At 40.4% G+C, this 23490-nt stretch overlaps 1 protein-coding gene and 1 non-coding gene across 8 annotated transcripts in view; one reads left to right on the top strand and one right to left on the bottom strand.

Moving 5' to 3' along the window:
- ZRANB3 (zinc finger RANBP2-type containing 3) overlaps positions 1 to 18009 on the bottom strand; it is a 279900-nt gene extending 261891 nt beyond the window's left edge. Inside the window, exons 1-2 of one of the 7 annotated variants that reach the window (XM_089916041.1) lie at positions 17938 to 18009; positions 17336 to 17422 (exon numbers count right to left, since the gene is read on the bottom strand). The gene's annotated coding sequence lies outside the window, so the exon portion shown is untranslated. Of the gene's footprint in view, positions 1 to 17335; positions 17607 to 17937 lie in introns of those variants that run through there. The other 6 variants (XM_089916045.1, XM_089916042.1, XM_022569604.2 and 3 more) reach the window with 6 other exon arrangements.
- TRNAV-CAC (transfer RNA valine (anticodon CAC)) lies at positions 15090 to 15162 on the top strand. The gene has a single exon. It is a non-coding gene; the product is annotated as a tRNA-Val (tRNA).
- Positions 18010 to 23490: the final 5481 nt, after the last annotated feature.

The raw sequence follows: 23490 nt of genomic DNA, 5'->3' as shown, positions 1-23490 counted from the left end.
GAACATACATATCTCAAGTGAACACGGAACATTCTCCAGGATAGATCACATCTTGGGTCACAAATCAAGCCTTGGTAAATTTAAGAAAATTGAAATTATGTCAAGCATCTTTTCCGACCACAACACTATGAGATTAGAAATCAATAAGAGGAAAAAAGACGGAAAAAACACAAACACATGGAGGCTAAACAATATGTTACTAAATAACCAAGAGATCACTGAAGAAATGAAAGAGGAAATCAAAAAATACCTAGAGACAAATTACAATGAAAATGCGATGATCCAAAAACTACGGGATGCAGCAAAAGCAGTTCTAAGAGGGACGTTTATAGCAATGAAGGGCTACCTCAAGAAACAATAAAAATCTCAAACAAATAATATAAATTTACACCTAAAGGAACTAGAGAAAGAAGAACAAACAAAACCCAAAGTTAGTAGAAGGAAAGAAATCATAAAGATCAGAGCAGAAATAAATGAAATAGAAACAAAAAAACCAATAGCAAAGATAAATAAAACTAAAAGCTGGTTCTTTGAGAAGATAAACAAAATTGATAAACCTTCAGTCAGACTCATCAAGAAAAAGAGGGATAGGACTCAAAACAATAAAACTGGAAAAAGGAGAAGTTACAACAGAGACCGCAGAAATACAAAGCATCATATAAGACTACTACAAGCAACTCTATGCCAATAAAATGGACAACCTGGAAGAAATGGACAAATTCTTAGAAAGGTATAACCTTCCAAGACTGAACCAGGAAGGAGTAGAAAATAGGAACAGACCAATCACAAGTAATGAAATTCAAACTGTGATTAAACATCTTCCAACAGAGGGAGCTTCAAGACAGCGGAAGAGTAAGGCTTGGAGATCACCTTCCTCCCTCAAAATACATCAGAAATACATCTACTGTGGAACAACTCCTACAGAACACCTACTGAACACTGATATAGACCTCAGATCTCCCAAAAGGCAAGAAACTCCCCACGTACCTGGGTAGGGCAAAAGAAAAAATAAAAACAGAGACAAAAGACTAGGGAAGGGACCTGCACCAATGGGAGGGAGCTGTGAAGGAGGAAAGGTTTCCACACACTAGGAAGCCCCTTCGTGGGCGGAGACCGCGGGAGGGCACGGGGTGAAGCTTCGGAGCCATGGAGGAGAGCGCAGCAACAGGGGTGCGGAGGGCAAAGCGGATAGATTCCTGCACAGAGGATCAGTGCTGACCAGCACTCACCAACCCAAGAGGCTTGTCTGCTCACCCGCCGAGGCGGGCGGGGGCTGGGAGCTGAGGCTCGGGCTTCAGAGGTCAGATCCCAGGGAGAAGACTGAGGTTGGCTACATGAACACAGCCTGAAGGGGGCCAGTGCGCCACAGCTACCCGGGAGGGAGTCCGGGAAAAGGTTTGGAACTGCCAAAGAGGCAAGAGACTTTTTCCTGCCTCTTTGTTTCCTGGTGCCCAAGGAGAGGGTAATAAGAGTGCTGCTTAAAGGAGCTCCAGAGATGGGCATGAGCCGCAGCTATCAGCACGGACCCCAGAGACGGGCATGAGATGCTAAGGCTGCTGCAGCCGCCGCCAAGGAGCACCTGCAAGCACAGGTCACTATCCACACCTCCACCACCACCCCTGGGGATCCTATGCAGCCCACCACTGCCAGGGTCCCATGATGCAGGGACAACTTCCCCAGGAGAACACAGGGCACGCCTCAGGCTGGTGCAACGCCACGCCGGCCTCTGCTGATGCAGGCTCACCCAGAAACCCGTACCTCTCCCTCCCACCGGCCTGAGTGAGCCAGAGCCCCCGGATGAGCTGCTCCTTTAACCTCATCCTGTCTGAGCGAAGAACAGATGCCCTCAGGCAACCTACATGCAGAGGCGGGGCCAAATCCAAAGCTGAACCCAGGGAGCTGTGTGAACAAAGAAGAGAAAGGGAAATCTCTCCCAGCAGCCTCAGAAGCAGCGGATTAAATCTCCACCATCAACTTGATGTATCCTGCATCTGTGGAATACCTGAATAGACAACGAATCATCCCAAATTGAGGAGGTGGACTTTGGGAGCAACGATATATATATTTATTTCCCTTTTTCTCTTTTTATGAGTGTGTATGTGTATGACTCTGTGTGTGATATTGTCTGTATAGCTTTGCTTCTACCATTTGCCCTGGGTTCTGTCTGTCCTTTTTTGTTTGTTTGTTTCGGTCTTTTTAAGTATAGTTTTTAGCATTTGTTATCATTGGTGGATTTGTTTTTTGGTTTGGTTGCTCTCTTCTTTCTTTCTTTCTTTTTTTAATTACTTAAAAAAATTTTCTTAAATCATTATTTTTTCTTTTTAACAACTTTATTTTATTTCATTTTATTTTATCTTCTTCTTTCTTTCTTTCTTTTTTCCCTTTTATTCTGAGCCATGTGGAGGACAGGGTCTTGGTGCTCCAGGCAGGCATCAGGGCTGTGCCTGAGGTGGGAGAGCCAAGTTCAGGACACTGGTCCACAAGAGACGTCCCAGCTCGACGTAATATCAAACGATGAAAATCTCCCAGAGATCTCCATCTCAACACCAGCACCCAGCTTCACTCAACGACCAGCAAGCTACAGTGCAGGACACCCTATGCCAAACAACTAGCAAGACAGGAACACAACCGCATCCATTAGCAGAGCGGCTGCCTAAAATCATAATAAGGCCACAGACACCCCAAAACACACCACCACACATGGACCTGCCCACCAGAAAGACAAGGTCCAGCCTCATCCAGAACACAGGCACTAGTGCCCTCCACCAGGAAGCCTACACAATCCACTGAACCAACCTTAGCCACTAGGGACAGACACCAAAAAGAACGGGAACTATGAACCTGCAGCCTGCGAAAAGGAAACCCCAAACACAGTAAGTTAAGCAAAATGAGAAGACAGAGAAACACACAGCAGATGAAGGAGCAAGGAAAAAACTCACCAGACCTAACAAGTGAAGAGAAATTAGGCAGTCTACCTGAAAAAGAATTCAGAATAATGATAGTAAAGATGATCCAAAATCTTGGAAATAGAATGGAGAAAATACAAGAAACATTTAACAAGGACCTAGAAAAACTAAAGAGAAAACAAACAGTGATGAACAACACAATAAATGAAATTAAACATTCTCTAGAAGGGAACAATAGCAGAATAACTGAAGCAGCAGAATGGATAAGTGACCTGGAAGATAAAATAGTGGAAATAACTGCTGCAGAGCAGAATAAAGAAAAAAGAATGAAAAGAATTGAGGACATTCTCAGAGACCTCTGGGACAACATTAAACGCACCAACATTTGAATTATACGGGTCCCAGAAGAAGAAGAGAAAAAGAAAGGGACTGAGAAAATATTTGAAGAGATTATAGTTGAAAACTTCTCTAATATGGGAAAGGAAATAGTTAATCAAGTCCAGGAAGCAAAGAGAGTCCCATACAGGATAAATCCAACGAGAAACACGCTAAGACATATTAATCAAACTATCAAAAATTAAATACAAAGAAAACATATTAAAAGCAGCAAGGGAAAAACAACAAATAACATACAAGGGAATCCCCATAAGGTTAACAGCTGATCTTTCAGCAGAAACGCTGCAAGCCAGAAGAGAGTGGCAGGACATATTTAAAGTGATGAAAGGGAAAAACCTACAACCAAGATTACTCTACCCAGCAAGGATCTCATTCTGATTTGACAGGGAAATTAAAACCTTTACAGACAAGCAAAAGCTAAGAGAATTAAGCACCACCAAACCAGCTTTACAACAAATGCTAAAGGCACTTCTCTAGGCAGGAAACACAAGAGAAGGAAAAGACCTACAATAACAAACCCAAAACAATTAAGAAAATGGTAATAGGAACATACATATTGATAATTACCTTAAATGTAAATGGATTAAATGCTCCAAGCAAAAGACATAGACTGGCTGAATGGATAGAAAAACAAAACCCCTATATATGCTGTCTACAAGACACCACCTCAGACTTAGGGACACATACAGCCTGAAAGTGAGGGGTTGCAAAACGATATTCCATGCAAATGGAAACCAAAAGAAAGCTGGAGTAGCAATTCTCACATCAGACAAAACAGACTTTAAAACAAAGACTATTACAAGAGACAAAAAAGGACACAACATAATGATAAAGGGATCAATCCAACAAGAAGATATAACAACTGCAAATATTTATGCACGCAACAGAGGATCACCTCAATACATAAGGCAAATACCAACAGCCACAGAAGGGGAAACTGACAGTAACACAATCATAGTAGGGGATTTTTAACACCCCACTTTCACAGAAGGACAGATCATCCAAAATGAAAATAAATAAGGAAACACAAGCTTTAAATGAAATATTAAACAAGATGGACTTAATTGATATTTATAAGACATTCCATCCAAAAATAACAGAATACACATTCTTCTCAAGTGTTCATGAAACATTCTCCAGGATAGAGCATATCTTGGGTCACAAATCAAGCCTTGGGTAAATTTAAGAAAATTGAAATCGTATCAAGTATCTTTTCCAAGCACAACACTATAAGACTAGATATCAATTACAGGAAAAAATCTGTAAAAAATACAAACACATGGAGGCAAAGCAATACACTACTTAATAACCAAGAGATCACTGAAGAAATCAAAAAACACCTAGAAACAAATGATAATGAAAACAGGACGACCCAAAATGTATGGGATGCAGCAAAAGCAGTTCTAAGAGGAAAGTTTATAGCAATACAATCCTACCTTAAGAAACAAGGAACATCTCAAACAAACAACCTAACCTTACACCTAAAGCAATTAAAGAAAGAAGAACAAAAAAACCCCAAAGTTAGCAGAAGGAAAGAAATCATAAAGATCAGATCAGAAATAAATGAAAAGGAAATTAAGGAAATGATAGCAACGATCAATAAAACTAAAAGCTGGTTCTCTGAGAAGATAAACAAAATTGATAAAGCATTAGCCAGACTCATCAAGAAAAAAAAGGGGAAGACTCAAATCAATAGAATTAGAAATGAAAAAGGAGAAGTAACAACTGACACTGCAGAAATACAAAGGATCATGAGAGATTACTACAAGCAACTATATGCCAATAAAATGGACAAATTCTTAGAAATGCACAACCTTCTGAGACTGAACCAGGAAGAAATAGAAAATAGGAACAGACCAATCACAAGCACTGAAATTGAAACTGTGATTAAAAATCTTCCAACAAACAAAAGCCCAGGACCAGATGGCTTCACAGGTGAATTCTATCAAACACTTAGAGAAGAACTAACACCTATCCTTCTCAAACTCTTCCAAAATATAGCAGAGGGAGGAACACTCCCAAACTTATTCTACGAGGCCACCATCACCCTGATACCAAAATGAGACAAAGACATCACAAAGAAAGAAAACTACAGGCCAATATCACTGATGAACATAGATGCAAAAATCTTCAACAAAACATTAGCAAACAGAATCCAAAAGCACATTACAAGGACCATACACCATGATCAAGTGGGGTTTATCCCAGGAATGCACGGATTCTTCAGTATACGCAAATCAATCAATGTGATACACCATATTAACAAATTGAAGGAGAAAAACCATATGATCATCTTGATAGATGCAGAAAAAGCTTTCGACAAAATTCAACACGCATTTATGATAAAAACCCTCCAGAAAGTAGGCATAGAGGGAACTTTCCTCAACATAATGAAGGCCATATATGACAAACCCACAGCCAGCATCGTCCTCAATGGTGAAAAATTGAAACCATTTCCACTAAGATCAGGAACAAGACAAGGTTGCCCACTCTCACCACTATTATTCAACATAGTTTTAGAAGTTTTAGCCACAGAAATCAGAGAAGAAAAAGAAATAAAAGGAATTCAAATCGGAAAAGAAGAAGTAAAGCTGCCACTGTTTGCAGATGACATAATACTATACATAGAAATTCCTAAAGATGCTACCAGAAAACTACTAGAGCTAATCAATGAATTTGGTAAAGTAGCAGGATACAAAATTAATGCACAGAAATCTCTTGCATTCCTATACGCTAATGATGAAAAATATGAAAGTGAAATTAAGAAAACACTCAAATTTACCACTGCAACAAAAAGAATAAAATATCTAGGAATAGACCTACGTAAAGAGACAAAAGACCTGTGTGCAGAAAATTATAAGACACTGATGAAAGAAATTAAAGATGATACAAATAGATGGAGAGATATACCATGTTCTTGGATTGGAAGAATCAACATTGTGAAAATGACTCTACTACCCAAAGCAATCTACAGATTCAATGCAATCCCTATCAAACTACCACTGGCATTTTTCACAGAACTAGAACAAAAAATTTCACATTTGTATGGAAACACAAAGGACCCCAAATAGCCAAAGCAATCTTGAGAAAGAAAAACGGACCTGGAGGAATCAGGCTCCCTGACTTCAGACTATACTAGAAAGCTACGGGAAGCAAGACAATATGGTACTGGCAGAAAAACAGAAATATAGAGCAATGGAACAGGACAGAAAGCACAGAGATAAACCCATGCATCTATGCTCATCTAATCTATGACAAAGTAGGCAAGGATATATAATGGAGAAAAGACAGTCTCTTCAGTAAGTGGTGCTGGGAAAACTGGACAGGTACATGTAAAAGAATGAAATTAGAACACTCCCTAACACCATACACAAAAATAAACTCAAAATGGATTAAAGACTTAAATGTAAGGCCAGAAACTATCAAACTCTTAGAGTATAAGATAGGCAGAACATTCTATGACATAAATCACAGCAAGATCCTTTTTGACCCCCCTCCTAGAGAAATGGAAATAAAAAACAAACAAATGGGACCTAATGAAACTTCAACGCTTTTGCACTGCAAAGGAAACCATAAACAAGACCAAAAGACAACCCTCAGAATGGGAGAAAATATTTGCAAATGAAGCAACTGACAAAGGATTAATCTCCAAAATTTATAAGCAGCTCATGCAACTCAATAACAAGAAACAAACAACCCAATCCAAAAATGGGCAGAAGACCTAAACAGATATTTCTCCAAAGAAGATATAAAGAGTGCCAACAAACACATGAAAGAATGCTCAACATCATTAATTATTAGAGAAATGCAAATCAAAATGACAATGAGATATCATCTCACACCGGTCAGAATGGCCATCATCAAACAATCTAGAAACAATAAATGCTGGAGAGGGTGTGGAGAAAAGGAAACACTCTTGCACTGCTGGTGGGAATGTGAATTGGTACAGCCACTATGCACAACAGTATGGAGGTTTCTTAAAAAACTACAAATAGAACTACCATATGACCCAGCAATCCCACTACTGGTCATACAGCCTGAGAAAACCGTAATTCAAAAAGAGTCATGTACCAAAATGTTCCTTGCAGCTCTATTTACAATAGCCCAGAGATGGAAACAACCTAAGTGTCCATCATCAGATGAATGGATAAAGAAGATGTGGCACATATATACAATGGAGTATTACTCAGCCATAAAAAGAAACGAAACTGAGCTATTTGTAATGAGGTGGATAGCCCTAGAGTCTGTCATACAGAGTGAAGTAAGTCAGAAAGAGAAAGACAAATACCGTATGCTAACACATATATATGGAATTTAAGAAAAAAAGTCATGAAGAATCTAGGGGTAAGACAGGAATAAAGACACAGACCTACTAGAGAATGGACTTGAAGACATGGGGAGGGGGAAGGGTAAGCTGTGACAAACTGAGAGAGTGGCATGGACATATATACACTACCAACTGTAAAACAGATAGCTAGTGGGAAGCAGCCACATAGCACAGGGAGGTCAGCTCCCTGCTTTCTGACCGCCTGGAGGGGTGGGATAGGGAGGGTGGGAGGGGGAGAGATGCAAGAGGGAAGAGATATGGGAACATATGTATATGTATAACTGATTCACTTTGTCATAAAGCAGAAACTAACACACCATTGTAAAGCAATTATACTCCAATAAAGATGTTAAAAAAAAAATGGATTAGAGACCTAAATGTAAGACCGGACACTATAAAACTCTTAGAGGTAAACATAGGAAGAACACTCTTTGACATAAATCACAGCAAGACCTTTTTTGACCCACCTCCTAGAGTAATGGAAACAAAAACAAAAGTAAACAAATGGGACCTAATGAAACTTAAAAGCTTTTGCAAAGCAAAGGAAACTACAAACAAGACGAAAAGACAACCCTCAGAATGGAAGAAAAAATTTGCAAACGAATCAACGAACAAAGGATTAGTCTCCAAAATATATAAACAGCTCATGCAGCTCAACATTAAAAAAACAAACAACTCAATCCTAAAATGGGCAGAAGGTCTAAATAGACATTTCTCCGAAGAAGACATAGAGATGGCCAAGAAGCACATGAAAACCTGCTCAACATCACTAATTATTAGAGAAATGCAAATCAAAACTACAATGAGGTATCACCTCACACCAGGTGAATGGGCATCATGAGAAAATCTACCAACAACAAATGCTGGAGAGGGTGTGGAGAAAAGGGAACCCTCTTGCACTGTTGGTGGGAATATAAATGGATACAGCCACTATGGAGCACAATATGGAGGTTCTTTAAAAAACTAAAAATAGATTTATCATATGACCCAGCAATCCCAATACTGGGCATATACCCAGAGAAAACCATAATTCAAAAAGACACATGCACCCCAATGTTCATTGCCGCACTATTTACAATAGCCAGGTCATGGAAGCAACCTAAATGCCCATCGACAGACGAATGGATAAAGAAGATGTGGTACATATATACAATGGGATATTACTCAGCCATAAAAAGGAATGAAATTGGGTCATTTGTAGAGATGTGGATGGATCTAGAGACTGTCCTACACAGTGAAGTAAGTCAGAAAGAGAAAAACAAATATCGTATATTAACGCATATATGTGGAACCTAGAAAAATGGTACAGATGAACCAGTTTGCAGGGAGAAACAGAGACACAGATGTAGAGAACAAACGTATGGACACAAAAGGGGCAAAGTGGCGGGGTGGGGGTGGTAGTGGTGGGATGAATTGGGAGATTGGGATTGACATATATACACTAATATGTTTAAAATACATAACTAATAAGAACGTGCTGCATGTAAAATAAATAAAATTAAATTAAAAAAAAGAATCTGCTGTATAGCACAGGGAACTCCACTTCGCTGTACAGTAGAAACTAACACAACATTGTTAAACAACTATACCTCGATTAAAAAATAAATAAAATAAAAGGGAAAAAATAAAGAAGAAAAAAAGCAAGGACCCTAGAGTCTTTCATTGTATAGGCAACTGTTTTTAGAATAATGATAAAATAACTCCCACTTATTGACTGACCTCTTTCTGTGAGGCAGTACACTGGGAAATTTTAGGAAATCTCCTGTAATTCCCAAAACAACTCAGAAAGATAAGTATCATTATCCTCACATTAAGGACAAGAAAATTGAGGTTCGGAGATATTAAATAAGTTATCACCAGTTAGTAACATAAAAGTCTGAATTTTTGCTATTATGCAACACTGCCTCTTAAAATCACTCATTCAACAACTAATTATTGAGTGTCTGTTACGTACTAGGCATATAATAGGTATCACAGAGAGTACCGGGTAAACAAAGATGAATTTGTGTCATTGTAGCCTACCTTCCAGCTAAATCTAAGATGAAAATAAGAGTTATGAACAAATAATTGCAACACAAGGCAATAAGCACATATGAAAGAAGTATGCATAAGAATACCAAACATAAGTGGGAGTGTTGAATCCTCTAAGGTAGCAAGCAATCAAAGAAGGCTTCAGTTAGGAGAAAAAAATTCTTGGAACATAGTACACCTTATTTAAATATCTGATGTCACTCTTAAATTGAAACTTGAAGGAAGAATGGAGTTTGCCGGTGGAGAATCAAGATAAGGATATTCTAGGGAGAAAGAAGCCATATTTCCAATACCACAGTTTCAGAAAATACTAAGCAGTTTAGTATAGCTAAAAAATAAGATGCTTTGCGATAAATGGTAAAGAAGTAAAAACAGGTCAGGTCAGGGAGGTTCTCATATGCCATGCTAAAAAGAGTTTGGACTTTAGTTTGTAAGAAATTGGGAGCCTTTTCTAGAGTTTAACCAAGTTGCTACATTACAAAGATTACCTTGTCAAATTTGGAGAATGGACAACCTTTTCGAAGGCTACCACAAACAGTCCAGGTAGTACAATTTATAATCTCTTTAGCTTCAGACTCCTACATCTAATTACCTACCTGACATTTTGAAAATCTCAAAGTGTTGGGCTGCACCTGGTAGGCCTACAAGGCCTGCACTTGCCCAGCTTTAAGACCGAAGAAAGAGCCTGGAGTCAGCAACAGAGGCATCAGTGGTTTAATGGATGGGGGAGTTTACATGCCTGAAGCAGGGTCCTGGAGCAATAGTTTGCAGTGCAAGGTGGGCAGGACAAGGTGGCAGTAATCGCTCCCAGGGGTTAGGGGAGATTACCAGTTATAGGGGAACTGACGCAGGTGGGGGCATTAGTTACCAAGGAAACCAGTAGTGGGGCACGCCCCTCACTGCCCCTTTGATAAGAACAATCACTAGCTGGGGCCTCGGGGAAATACTCATAGGAAGGTCAGTCAGGTGAGTTGGGTGTCGGTGAAGCATGCAGGGATGGAGCAGGGGACGTACAGAGAGCAAGAGAACAACCATCTTAAGTGGCCTGACCATACTTCTGGTGCCCTGACCATACATAGACACTTCTAGCCTAAATGTCCAAAACCAAAGTCTTGACTTCTCTATCAAACTGTGTGCTCCGTGACCATCTCTCAGTAACAGTGCAACCCTGCAAGTTACTCAAACCAGCAACCTGAGTTCATTCTTGATTTCTGCTTCTTAACCACCAAATTATATCCACTTATTATTAATTATTCCCCCAATATATCTCAAATCTATTCAGTTCTTTCCAGTTCCATTGCCATCACCAACCCCAAGCCATCAGTGCTCAACTGGAATACTGCAGTAGTTCCCAACTGGACTCTCCTACATTTTCCTTAATATCAATTCGTTTCCTTTAAGCACTTAACTGTGACTGACAATTATTTTCATCTGTTTACTCCCTCCTATTAGAATGCCTTCATAATGTCAAGGACCACAAATGTCCTGTTTATCACTGTTTTACTTCAGTACTCTAGCATCAGCCAGGTCAACAGAAACAATATTAACAAAACCCTTTTTTTTCTGGTTGAAAGTGATGTGTTTTAAAAGTAATTTGTCTTAATTAACGTTCCATTATAGAACCAAAGAATTATACCTTACAAACTTGAAATTTCTGTACATAGGAATAAGATTTGTTGGAGATTAATATATTGAAAAAGCTACTTATTCTACCAAAAATAAAACAAACAAAACCCAACATACACTTACTAAGTACCAGGCACTATTTCTGGTGTTTTACATATATTAAGTCATTTAAGCCTCATAATGGCCTGTGACTTCTTTTATCTCAATTTTACAGATAAGGAAACAAAGACACTTGATAAAGTAATCTGCCTATGGTCACTCAAGTAGTACAAGGCAGAAAGCACAATCAAGCCTAGGCAGCCTGGATCCCATCCTCTTGACCATTATCTAATACCTCTCATAGTAGATGGTTAATATTTCTTGACCAAATAAACAACTGAGATAGAGAGGAAAGGAGAAGAGAAGAGGAATAGATTTAGGGGATATGATGAATTTGAAGTACTCTGAAAAGGCTATGAGGTACAGTGGAATAAGTAGTTATAAATAGAGATAAGAATTCAGAAGTCAGCAGGTCCTACAGAAAGCCACCTACAAAATGTTAGCCTCTGTATAAAAAGTGATTATATAATTTTTTTTTTTTTTTTGTGGTATGCGGGCCTCTTATTGTTGTGGCCTCTCCCGTTGCGGAGCACAGGCTCCGGACGCGCAGGCTCAACGGCCATGGCTCACAGGCCCAGCCTGTCTGCGGCATGTGGGATCCTCCTGGACCAGGGCACGAACCCGTGTCCCCTGCATTGGCAGGTGGACTCTCAACCACTGCGCCACCAGGGAAGCCCTTAAAAATGATTATATAATTTAAAAAATTAGATGTGCTCTTAAACTGTCACCATTTACATCCAACTCTGTAATAAAAACATGTTTTAAGAAAGCACAGAATGCCTCATTGAACACTGACCGTACTAAGAAAAATTCTGTATTGCCTTTAAGTAGTATTTCATATCTATATAAAGTTAAATTTGTATTTTGTTAAAATATAAAAGTGCAGATATTGGGACTTCCCTGGTGGTGCAGTGGTTAAGACTCCGCGCTTCCACTGCAGGGGGCGCGGGTTTAATCCCTGGTTGGGGAACTAAATCTGGCAAGCTACCCGAAGCAGCCAAAAAATTTAAAAACTAAAAGTGCAGATGTTTGTTTTGTTTTGTTTTGTTTCTTTCAGATGTTTGTTTTTAATTTGACAAAATGACACCAAAATACAAGAAAATGTGACAAGGACAAGAAAATGTCTAAAAAAGTGGAAGCACACCATACATGCCAGATATCAAAACATACTATCAAGTTACAGAAATTAAGAAAATGGGTATGGTACAAGTCACAGAAAAGACAGAACAATGAAAGAGTAGAGAATCCAAACAAAACCAAGTGTATATATATTGTGAAACCAAATGTAACAACAAATAAAAATTATATATACATATTATGTTTTATTATCTACTTCTAATCATCATAAAGCTTTTTCTAAGTGTCACAAATAATCTAGAAACCCTAAGGGAAAAGACATAAATTCCGACACTAAAATAATTTACACTATGTCATAGAAAAACAGCATTAAAAAGCTAAAAAGACAAATTTCAAAATGAGAATAAAGGCAAAATACATGACAAGGAGTTAAAAACCTAGGAAGTAATTTCTTTAAAATTACTAAGGGACTATGATAGATAACAACAGTCTATTCAAAAGAGTAGACAACAGGGCTTCCCTGGTGGCGCAGTGGTTGGGAATCTGCCTGCCAATGCAGGGGACGCAGGTTCGAGCCCTGGTCTGGGAAGATCCCACATGCTGCGAAGCAACTAAGCCCGTGAGCCACAACTACTGAGCCTGCAAGTCTGGAGCCTGTGCTCCGCAACAGGAGGGGCCGCGACAGTGAGAGGCCCGCTCACCGCGATGAAGAGTGGCCCCTGCTCGCTGCAACTGGAGAAAACCCTCGCACAGAAACGAAGACCCAACACAGCCAAAAATAAATACATAAATAAATTTATTTTTAAAAAAAAGAGTAGACAACAATGGACAATATACACATAAAAGATGCTCAACATAAACAGAATTCAACTAGACAGAATTAAATAAATGAGGGATCACTTTTCACAATCATACTGGATAGAATAAAAGATGGGAAACAGGTGCTCTCACACACTGTTAGGAAAGAAAATAGGCATAACCTTTCTGTAGAGCAATTTAGGAATTACAGAGTACTGTATTAATAAATAACACTAAATAATACTATTTCTAAAAAGTTAGATTTAAGGGATAATCAGGCAAGCATACAAAAATGGTGTTCATGACAGCATTGCTTTTAAAAGTTAATAATTGATCCAGCAATCCTACTTCTGGGTATACATACATGTATATACATACCCAGAAGTATACATACACATGTACGTGTACATGTATATACATGTATATATCGGGACTTCCCTGGTGGCACAGTGGTTAAGAATCCGCCTGCCAGTGCAGGAGACACAGGTTCGATTACTGGTCTGGGAAGATCCCACAGGCCACGGAGCAACTAAGCCTGTGTGCCACAGCTACTGAGTCTGCGCTCAAGAGCCTGTGAGCCACAACTACTGAGCCCTCGTGCCACAACTACTGAAGCCCGCGTGCCTAGAGCCCGTGCTCTGCAACAAGAGAAGCCACCACAACAAGAAGCCTGCACACCACAGCGAAGAGTAGCCCCTTCTCGCCACAACTAGAGAAAGCCCATGCACAGCAAAGGAGACCTAACGCAGCCAAAAATAAGTAAATAATACATGTGTGTATATATATATATATATATATATATATATACACAACCAGAAGTATAAATACGTATATACATATATCCGAAAGAACACCTATATCCAAAAGAACTAAAAACATATCTTGAAGAGATATACGCACCCATTCACTGCAGCATCATTCACAATAGCCAAGAAGTGGAAGCAGCCTAAATGTTCACTGGCAGATGAATGGATAAATAAAATATGGTGTATACAAACAATGGAATATTAATTCAGCCTTAAAAAAAAAAAGGAAGTCCTGTCATATGCCACAACATGAATGAACAATGAGGGCATGACACTAAGTGAAATAACGCAGTCACAGAAGGACAAATACTACATGATTCCATTTATATGGGGCATCTAAAGTCAAACTCTTAGAAACAGAAAGTAGAATAGTGGTTGCCAGGGGCTGCAGGAGGCAGGAAAAGAAAAGTTGTTGATCAACGAGTACAGAGTCTCAGTTTTGCAAGATGAAAAGGTTCCAGAGATCTGTTGCATGACAAGGTGCATATACTTAACACTACTGTTCTGTACGCTTACAATTGGTTAAGGTGGTAAAGTTTATATATTTTTTAGCACAATCAAAAAAGAAGTTAATCAAAAATAATGTAAATATCCATCAGCTAGGAACTGGTTATGTTAGAAACATACAATGTAATACCAGAGAGCCATCAAAACTGATATTGAGGACTTCCCTGGTGGCACAGTGGTTAAGAATCCACCTGCCAATGCAGGCCCGTGCACCACAACTACTGAGTCTGCGCTCTAGAGCCCGCATGCCACAACTATTAAAGCCTGCACGCCTAGAGCCCGTGCTCTGCAACAAAAGAAGCCACCGCAATGAGAAGCCCGCGCACTGCAAGGAAGAGTAGCCCCTATTCACCACAACTAGAGAAAGCCTGCACGCAGCAACGAAGACCCAACGCAGCTAAAAATAAATAAATAAAATAAATAAATTTATTTTTAAAAAAGCTACTGATTTTCAGTCATATCCACAGCCTATTTTTGAGTCAAAAACAGTTTACAAAAAGAGCAAAGTAGGGGACTTCCCTGGTGGTCCAGCGGTTAAGACTCCACACTCACAATGCAGGGGACCCAGGTTCAATCCCTGGTCAGGGAACTAGATCCTGCAGGATGCAATGAAGATCCCTCACAAGGCAACGAAGATCCTGAATGCTGCAACTAAGACCCAGCGCAGCCAAAATAAATAAATATTTTTTTTAAAAAAGAGCAAAGTAGTATTATACTACTCATACGCATATCTGTACCTATTAGAGATCTGTAAGTATATTCAGCAAGATTTAATAGTCGTATCTCTAACAGGAATACAGATTACTTTCTTTTTTACATTTTCCTGTATTTTTAAATACAATGAGTATGTATTATGTGATGCCAAAGGATAGCTCAAAAGAGGAAGTGACTGCCACCACTGGTTCCAGAATCCTAGGATGGAATTTCACATTTCTCACTATATGCCTGGCACATATTGGGGGATCAATAAATATTTGAGAGGCAGAAATCAGCAGTGGTTAAGAGCTCAAGAATGAGACAGATCTGGATATGAATCTCAGCTCCAAAATTTTCTAATCAAGGCCTTAAAGTCTTATTCAGGGTGGGGAGGGATAAACTGGGAGACCAGGATTGACATACACACCACTATATATAAAACAGATAACTAATAAGGACCTACTGTATAGCACAGGGAACTCTATTAAATACTCTGTAATGACCTATATGGGGAAAGAACCTAAAAAAGAGTGGATATATGTATATGTATGACTGATTCACTGTGCTATACAGTAGAAACGAACACAACATTTTAAATCAACTGTACCACAATAAAATTTTTTTTAAGTCTTATTGAAGTTCACTGAACTCCAACTTCTTCAAGTATAAAACATCACAGAACAATACTTGCCCATTGCTGAAGGGAACATGTACTGAAAGCACTTAACACCATTCCTGGCTCAGAGGAAACACTCAATTAAATGATGGCCATTACTATTTATTGACTTGATTTACACTAGAAGCCCTCACGACAAAAAAAAATAAGCATTTATATAAGACTCTTCTGCTTAATTGTATGAAATTCCCAGCTACATTAAAAAGCAAGGGTCAACACTTTCTTTGGTGGAACCAGAACACTGTGGCTGAAATGTATGATCACATTCCTATATCTAGAAGGGTTACAACATAAAATTTACCATCTAGTTGATGCATAAACACAACTCATGAGTATAGGACACAGACTTATTAGTGCTTCAATTTTAAAAAAAATAAAGAAAATATGCTTATTTCAGTCCACAAGCAGAATGGGAAAAGTAACTACAAAACATGACTAATGAAGATTTGACTTAGTTTAGAGAGAGATTAGAAGAACAAGTAACACTACGATTCATTTTGTTTGGCCTGTTCTCACTACTTTTGGACGAGGAGCCTGTCTTTTTGGCACTGCTCTCCCCGCAAAGTCTGGCATAGTGCCTAATACAGTACAAGTGCTCAATAAATATTTACAACATGATTTCTAAGAGAAAGTCTTAGTGAAACCGCGGGGAAAATTGAGTTAGAATTTATCTGAGAAAGTCTCAGTCAAAATGATAGGAAAGAGTTTAAAATGAGAGCCATCAGGTTTGCGGAGGGAAGGCCTTTCCTGATAACACCTTCTGCATCTCTTTTGTTCAATGAGTTTCCCAAACAACCTCAAACGGAACGTCCAACAGTAAAAACACACTCAACTTTGTCCCCCGACGGCGGGGGGGCATAAACCAGGGCCTAACGTGCTAAGCTTGTTAGGCTTTTGGCTCCAACGTCTTTCTAATGACCTGTGTTCATCGGTGTACTATAGTTGGCACCCTATCGACACTTGTTTAATGTATGCTTTACATTAAAAACAAACAAACAAACAAAAGAATGGGACGATTCTCATCAATCATGAGCCCTTCTGTAGCGTTTCTCCTTCGAACCAGACCTTAGAAGTTGGTTTGTAAGAGTGGGAGAAGTTAGCTCAGAACTTCTGAACCGGTTCTTTTTAGTCAAACTGAAGACGCGAAGGTTTTAGAGGCACCCTCCACAAATATAGGGGTGCAATCTAATCCTGAGCAACTCAAAAGACAAAAAAAGTGAGGCTCGGGGAGTGAAGAGTGCGGTGGAGCATGGCATTCTGGACTTGGGAACTACCCTCCCCCCATCCCATTTCACCCACTCTTAATTAAAATGCAATTAAATTCCATTCAGCTATCTCTCACGTAAGAAACTACCAACTTGCCCGCCACGCCACTCCCAGACGGCCACACCTGGTGTATTCGCTGCAGAATCTCCAACTCCCGCCACAGGTTTGGCCTGTGTCCGCCGCAAAGCGGAAGTCCCTTCAAAGACACAAACTGAAAGTAAGAGAGTGTAAATACCAGGAATCTAAAACTCCTACGGCGTTCTAAGAAAACTCTTCCTCGACTACCTTTCGCTTGTAACCCTTCTCTCTTCTGCGAGGTTGGTGAAAAGGCTTCACCACAGCCCTGCGACTACTTCCCCGCCCCAAACTCCAAATCATTCAAAAGTTTGTCCTTTCTCATTGGCCAATGAAGCGGCGTGGGTACCTCCCAAGAACTACAATTCCCGTTAGGCCTCGCGGGAAGCAAACGGATGAGCTGAAATGGGCGGAGGCAAAGCGCGCTGGGAACTGTAGTCGGCTGCAAGCCGAAGCGGGCAATCACCCCGCCTTTCCTCGCTGAGGCTGGAGAACCAGGTGTTCGGCTTAGAGCCTGTTACTGCTGAGGGGAGGAGCCAAGTCGTTAAGCAGCAGTCCCCACTTCCCACCACATGGAGGACGAAAATTTTCCTTTACTCTTATAAAGCAATATAAATACTCCTTGAAAAAATATGTTTGTCTTTCCAATACCTCCAGGTCAGTAAAAACTTCCAGAACTCCCCCACCTCGGGCTCCGACTCGTGGGAAAAGGTGGCTCTTTTACAAGTGGGCAAAATGGCTGTCCTCTTAGGTTTATCATTGGTTGTCCTTTGCGTCCTTCAAGGGCGGATACTTACAGCCGATTGGCTCTTTTTCCCTTGTGGGTGGAGAAAGACTTGGCTTGGCTCTCCCGCGGCCCGGGAGGAGATGAAGGGGTGGAGAGAAGGCAGTTTGTTCAGGCGTGATTGGATGATCCTCATGTCACTCCGAGGATGTACAACCTATGATTTGTCTACTGCCCCTCAAAGAGAACGAAGAGGCGGGGCTAGTGCGTGGTGGGAAGGGGCGGGATTTTGCCAGCCGTGGCTGCCGCTGGAGCCGGTGTCCGGGCTGGTGATGGGGTTAATTCCCTTTCGTAAGACTCTTACTTGCACCCACCCAGCCCCGCCGTCGCCCCGCCGCGCCGCGCTCCAACCGCCTCCTCCTCCTCCTCCTCCTCAGTAACGCGGGTAAGAGATGCCCTCCCTTCCTCCCTCCAGCTCCCCGGGAATAACGCGCTTCGCTCCCCTCCCCCGCCCGCCAACCGGTAGCGCTAACGGAGAAGGAGGCAGTCAGGGGAGAAGATGTGGTGTGTGCGAAGGTGGCCTTCCCCGCCGAGCGGTCGGCGCTCCAGTCAGGGCCCCGCCGAGGTGCTGCGGCTGCCAGCCTCGCCGGGAGGTCGGGTTCCGAGGGAGCCCCGGCTCGCCTGGCCCGCCGCTGCGGCTGCGACTGCGACTGCATCTGCATCCAGTACCTTGTGCCCACCGCCCCCACCCGGGGGCCATGTGAAAAGCAAACCCCTCGGGGCCTAGCGGAGGAGGCAGGGGAAAGGTTCCCAAGTCCCTGCCATGGCTGCTGCTGCTTGCTTTTGCAGCCCTAGGGACTCGGGAACCAGCCACAGCAGGCCTGCCCGGAGCGGGTGCCGTGCGTGGCTCTGCTCTCCCGGGTGGCTGGCGCCGGTGCCTCAGGCTCCCCGGCCCACCCCACGGCCGTCACCCCCGGCCTTGCACCCCGAGAATTTTTAGAAAGGAAGTAAGGCATTCCGACCGTTTGGTGAAATGGTAGGTGGTGCATTTTGCGTGTGGTACCAGAAAGAGCACAATGGGAATATTACAAAGAAAGTTGAATGACTGTCAGTGCCACGGACTTCGGGGATCAGATTTACACACATTATGGGTGAGCCTTAGGCCCTGCCCCCCAGATTCCTGTGTGATTGAAGTTTTTCGTCGCTCTCTTTTTTTGTTGCTAGGTGCAGAGGAGAGTGCCTCTGCTCTTATGGAGAAACAAACTGTTGAGGCCATCAGGTCCCGCGTATAATTGGGGTAGCAAGTCAACTAAGTAAAAGACAAAGAGAGCTTAGTAAATAGCAGATGATTTTTCTAATATGATTTTCGTGGGAAAAAAAACCTGTGTGTGTGTATATATATATATGTGTATATTTGTATATATGTATATGCATGTATGTATATATCTCTCTGAGGTTATGGTTTGCCTGATTGTAATTCTGAAGAAACCCTCTGCTTTTAGCCTAAATGTCTATAATTACAAGAACTTTGGAATAATGAAAAGATGGTTAAAGTCAAACTGGCAGCCCACCTACTTGTAATATTTGAAACAGTAAAATCTGTGTAATATTTAACATAGTAGGATACCAGTGTGACTAGGTTAATTGGACACACCTCAGCTTAACAGAATTTGACATATTTGGCCATAATTGAGAGGGAATGCTAACAAAATTTGACATATTTGGCCATATTTGAAAGGGAATGCTTCTTTCTCACGCGTTGATTGAGTGCTCATCTTCTCAGCCCTTGCTTCTTTGTGGGGGGTGAATATGTTCTTAAATAATGGATTCTATAATTTGTTGTAGACATGTCTGTAATCAGAGGTAAAACCCCGGGCCCAGTCCTGAGGCTTACTTGTTACCAGAGTAAACTTGGGTTCTGAAGAAATAGCTGAGTTTTGACTAAGCATTGGACCATTTCTTCAGGGTCTGAGAAGACTATAATGGCTTAATGATCTTCCATATTCCATAACTAATATACCTAGATAGAGAATTGACATAGATCCACAGATTCAGGACCTGAAAGAAATTTGGATGGTGTGTTAGAATTAAAAAATGAAACCCTGAGTATAACCCTGAAGGGTGAGTCCCCTCAGCTCCCCTCAAAAAGTACCCATAGCATACATTACTCAGCATAGCATTTTCTAAAACTTGTTTGGGTAATTGATAAATTACTATAATGCTTTCAGATCTCATGTGCCTTATGTACAGAAAGGGCTGATGAAAATGTAGGAGGCATCTGTATTCTCTTATTAGCTGCAGGACCCCTCTATGAGCCTCAGTTCAGTTTCCTCATCTATAAATGGGGGTGGTTATGCTTAACTCACGGAGTTGTGAGGATTAGAGATGAAGTATGTAAAGCCTCTCACATTGTGCCTAACACATAGTATGTATCAATATGTTAAATATTAACTATTGTTATTTTCACACATTAAGAGAATGAGTTTGTTTCTCAAATGCACACAGTATTGTTGGAGCCTCAGAACATGTTCTGTTAGTGAGGAGTACTGTGGGGATTTTCGTTTATGTTGTGACTTTAAGTGCAGTTTGTAATTAGCCATTTTCAAAGGGAAAGGTTTGTGGGAAATTGATCATCAGGTACAAAAGAGTTATTTATTTTACAGGAGATTTTTTTAAAATAATTTTTTGGAAACATCTAGTCTTTGTTGTTTTATTTATTTTTATTATTATTATTATTTTTTGGCTGCGTTGGGTTTTTTTGCTGTGCACAGGCTTCCTCTAGCTGCATCGAGCCAGGGCTACTCTTCATTGCTGTGCATGGGCTTCTCATTGTGGTGGCTTCTCTTGTTGCGTAGCACGGACTCTAGGCGCGCAGGCTTCAGTAGTTGTGGCTCGTGGGCTCTAGAGTGCAGGCTCAGTAGTTGTGGCTTGCATGCTCAGTAGTTGTGGCTCGTGGGCTCTAGGGTGCAGGCTCAGTAGTTGTGGCACACGGGCTTAGTTGCTCCGTGGTATGTGGGATCTTACCGGACCAGGACTCAAACCTGTGTCCCCTGCATTGGCAGGCAGATTCTTAACCACTGCGCCACCAGTGAAGTCCCTATAGGAGATTTTTTTATTTTGCAGTAAAATGCAGGTGTTTGTTGACTATTTCAAATGGATTATCTGGAATAAAAGTGTGTGGTAAATTATTTTAGTGATAAATCATTATAATATCTTTACATTTTATTTAGCTGATGTTTCAAGATCAAGTTTATATAGTTGCTTTCCACATTCATTGTGCTACCAGGGGCAAGCAACTGTTGAACTCTTTATGGTGTTAAGATTAAGCAAGTTGTTTGAATTCGTTATGGCCATAGGCTTACTACTGTTTTGTTGCTGTTTTTAGTTCTCATTATTTATCAGTTCTTAAGTGTTTCTTTTCTGTGGTACAACATGCCAGGCACACTGTTCCTTTCTCCTCCCAGACACTTTTGAAAACATACTGGGTCTTCACACATGATAGTGTCCTTGGAGTTTGTACAGTGAGACAAATTTAAAGTTAGCCTGAAAACAGTTTTATTATGAAGCCTTCTGATAGTAATTCCAGGCCAGGGTTCAAGGCAGCTACACCTTATGCTGAATAGCGAGTTGAAATATATAATGTTATGGTGGACCTCCGAAGTTACTGAACCCAGTACAGTTGGATGCTCCTTCGAGGGACATTAAATGGCAGCAGCGTAGAAAATTTTGTAAATTGAAATACACTTTTTCAAATATTATGCAGAAGACAAGAATTGCCAAGTAATGAAAGAGATGTTCTTGTACTGGCACTATAGAACACATAATTATACCCGTTTGAGTTAATGTTAAGTTTTGTGGGTTAAAATAAATATATTTTTTTTATTTATTTTATTTTTGGCTGCATCGGGTCTCCGTTGCTGCGCACGGGCTTTCTCTAGTTGCAGCGAGCGGGGGCTACTCTTCGTTGTGGTGCGCAGGCTTCTCACTGCAGTGGCTTCTCTTGTTGCAGAGTACGGGCTCTAGGCACGTGGGCTTCAGTAGTTGTGGCTTGCGGGCTTTAGAGCGCAGGCTCAGTAGTTGTGGCGCATGGGTTTAGTTGCTCCGCAGCATGTGGGATCTTCCCAGACCAGGGATCGAACCCGTGTTCCGTGCATTGGCAGGTGGGTTCTTAACCACTGTGCCACCAGGGAAGTCCCTAATGTTAAGTTTTAATTCCTTAGAAATAAGCACTGAGAGTTGATAACAGTTTTATTTTTTCCATTCTTGAAAATGTTACAATAATAAATCCTTAAGACTGATAGGTTTATATTATATTGTTGCTATTTGCATTAGAAAATCTCACTATTAACACTTTCATGATCTATTGTAAATATGTTGGGCAGCCTGTATGTCAAAAAGGTGTGGTTCCAAATGGTAGTGAACTTTTCAGATAGCACTTGCTGCTCCAAACCACAGAATCAGTACACTATCTTTTCAGTCATATCTACATACAGTGATGATAACTTACTACTTATACTTAAGATGAATAAACTAAGATGTTATTATAAAGAGAAGGGAGCGTGTCAGTTTGTTCTCGGTATAATAGTAGTCTTTTTCTAAAGGAGTAAAATAATTTTCCCACCTGATCCCTGTGAATTCTGATAATGCTTACTAGTAATACAGACATGGGCAAAGAGTCAAATCATATAATCAAACAATTTTATTAAGTTAACTTTGCTTTCCAAATAAGGATATGTTACATAGTAACAGATTTGCTTATACCTGATAAGTACGTGTATTTTTCTAGGATTTAATTCAATAGTTATTGGCTGGTGGTTGAAATAAGAGATGAGTTATTTAATCCTGGCTCAAAACTAGTTCTCTGCCTTATTTTCCTGCAATTTGTTTTTTTATTCCCAGATTTTATCCTTTATTATTTTGCCCCTTCTTACCTTTTTAGTTTCCACACATACCTATTAACTTGAAATTTTTTCCTATGAGTTTTGAAAGCCTACACTTCATGATTTTTGTTATTCTCTTTGCCATCTGAGTTGTAGATTTGCGACTTTTTTCTTAATTTCTACCTGTAAGCTCACTTCTCCAAGCAAATTGTGACGTTTTTGAGCCTTCTTATTTCATAAATACTAGACCACATAACATGTTTAAATGATTGTTCTTGTAGCCTGCTTGACTAAAGTTTTCATCTACAACTCCCTTAAGCTACTTTCTCTCCAAAAGAAATTAAGTATGGAACATAAACTACATTCATTTTTAACTCTTGACCTTTGTTCTTAAAAGTCAATAATTTGATATTGTCTTGTCTTAAGAGTTTAAAGTACTATAATTTGACTTCTCCCAACTTTAGCTTGATCAGTGACAGATATAATTTACTTTTGTGGTCTGCTTGTGCAATTAACTTCACTAATCTGCCTTCTGCATGAAAGAAGTTCCATACTGGTATAAAATATCACCTTACAATCTGAGTTAGAAGTTTAACTAAC

Source organism: Delphinapterus leucas, chromosome 8 (genome assembly GCF_059928025.1).
Source record: "Delphinapterus leucas isolate spDelLeu-1000000601 "Yukka" chromosome 8, BTC_Dleu_Yukka2, whole genome shotgun sequence".
NCBI lineage: Eukaryota > Metazoa > Chordata > Mammalia > Artiodactyla > Monodontidae > Delphinapterus > Delphinapterus leucas.
This window is presented reverse-complemented; position numbering and strand designations above follow the sequence as displayed.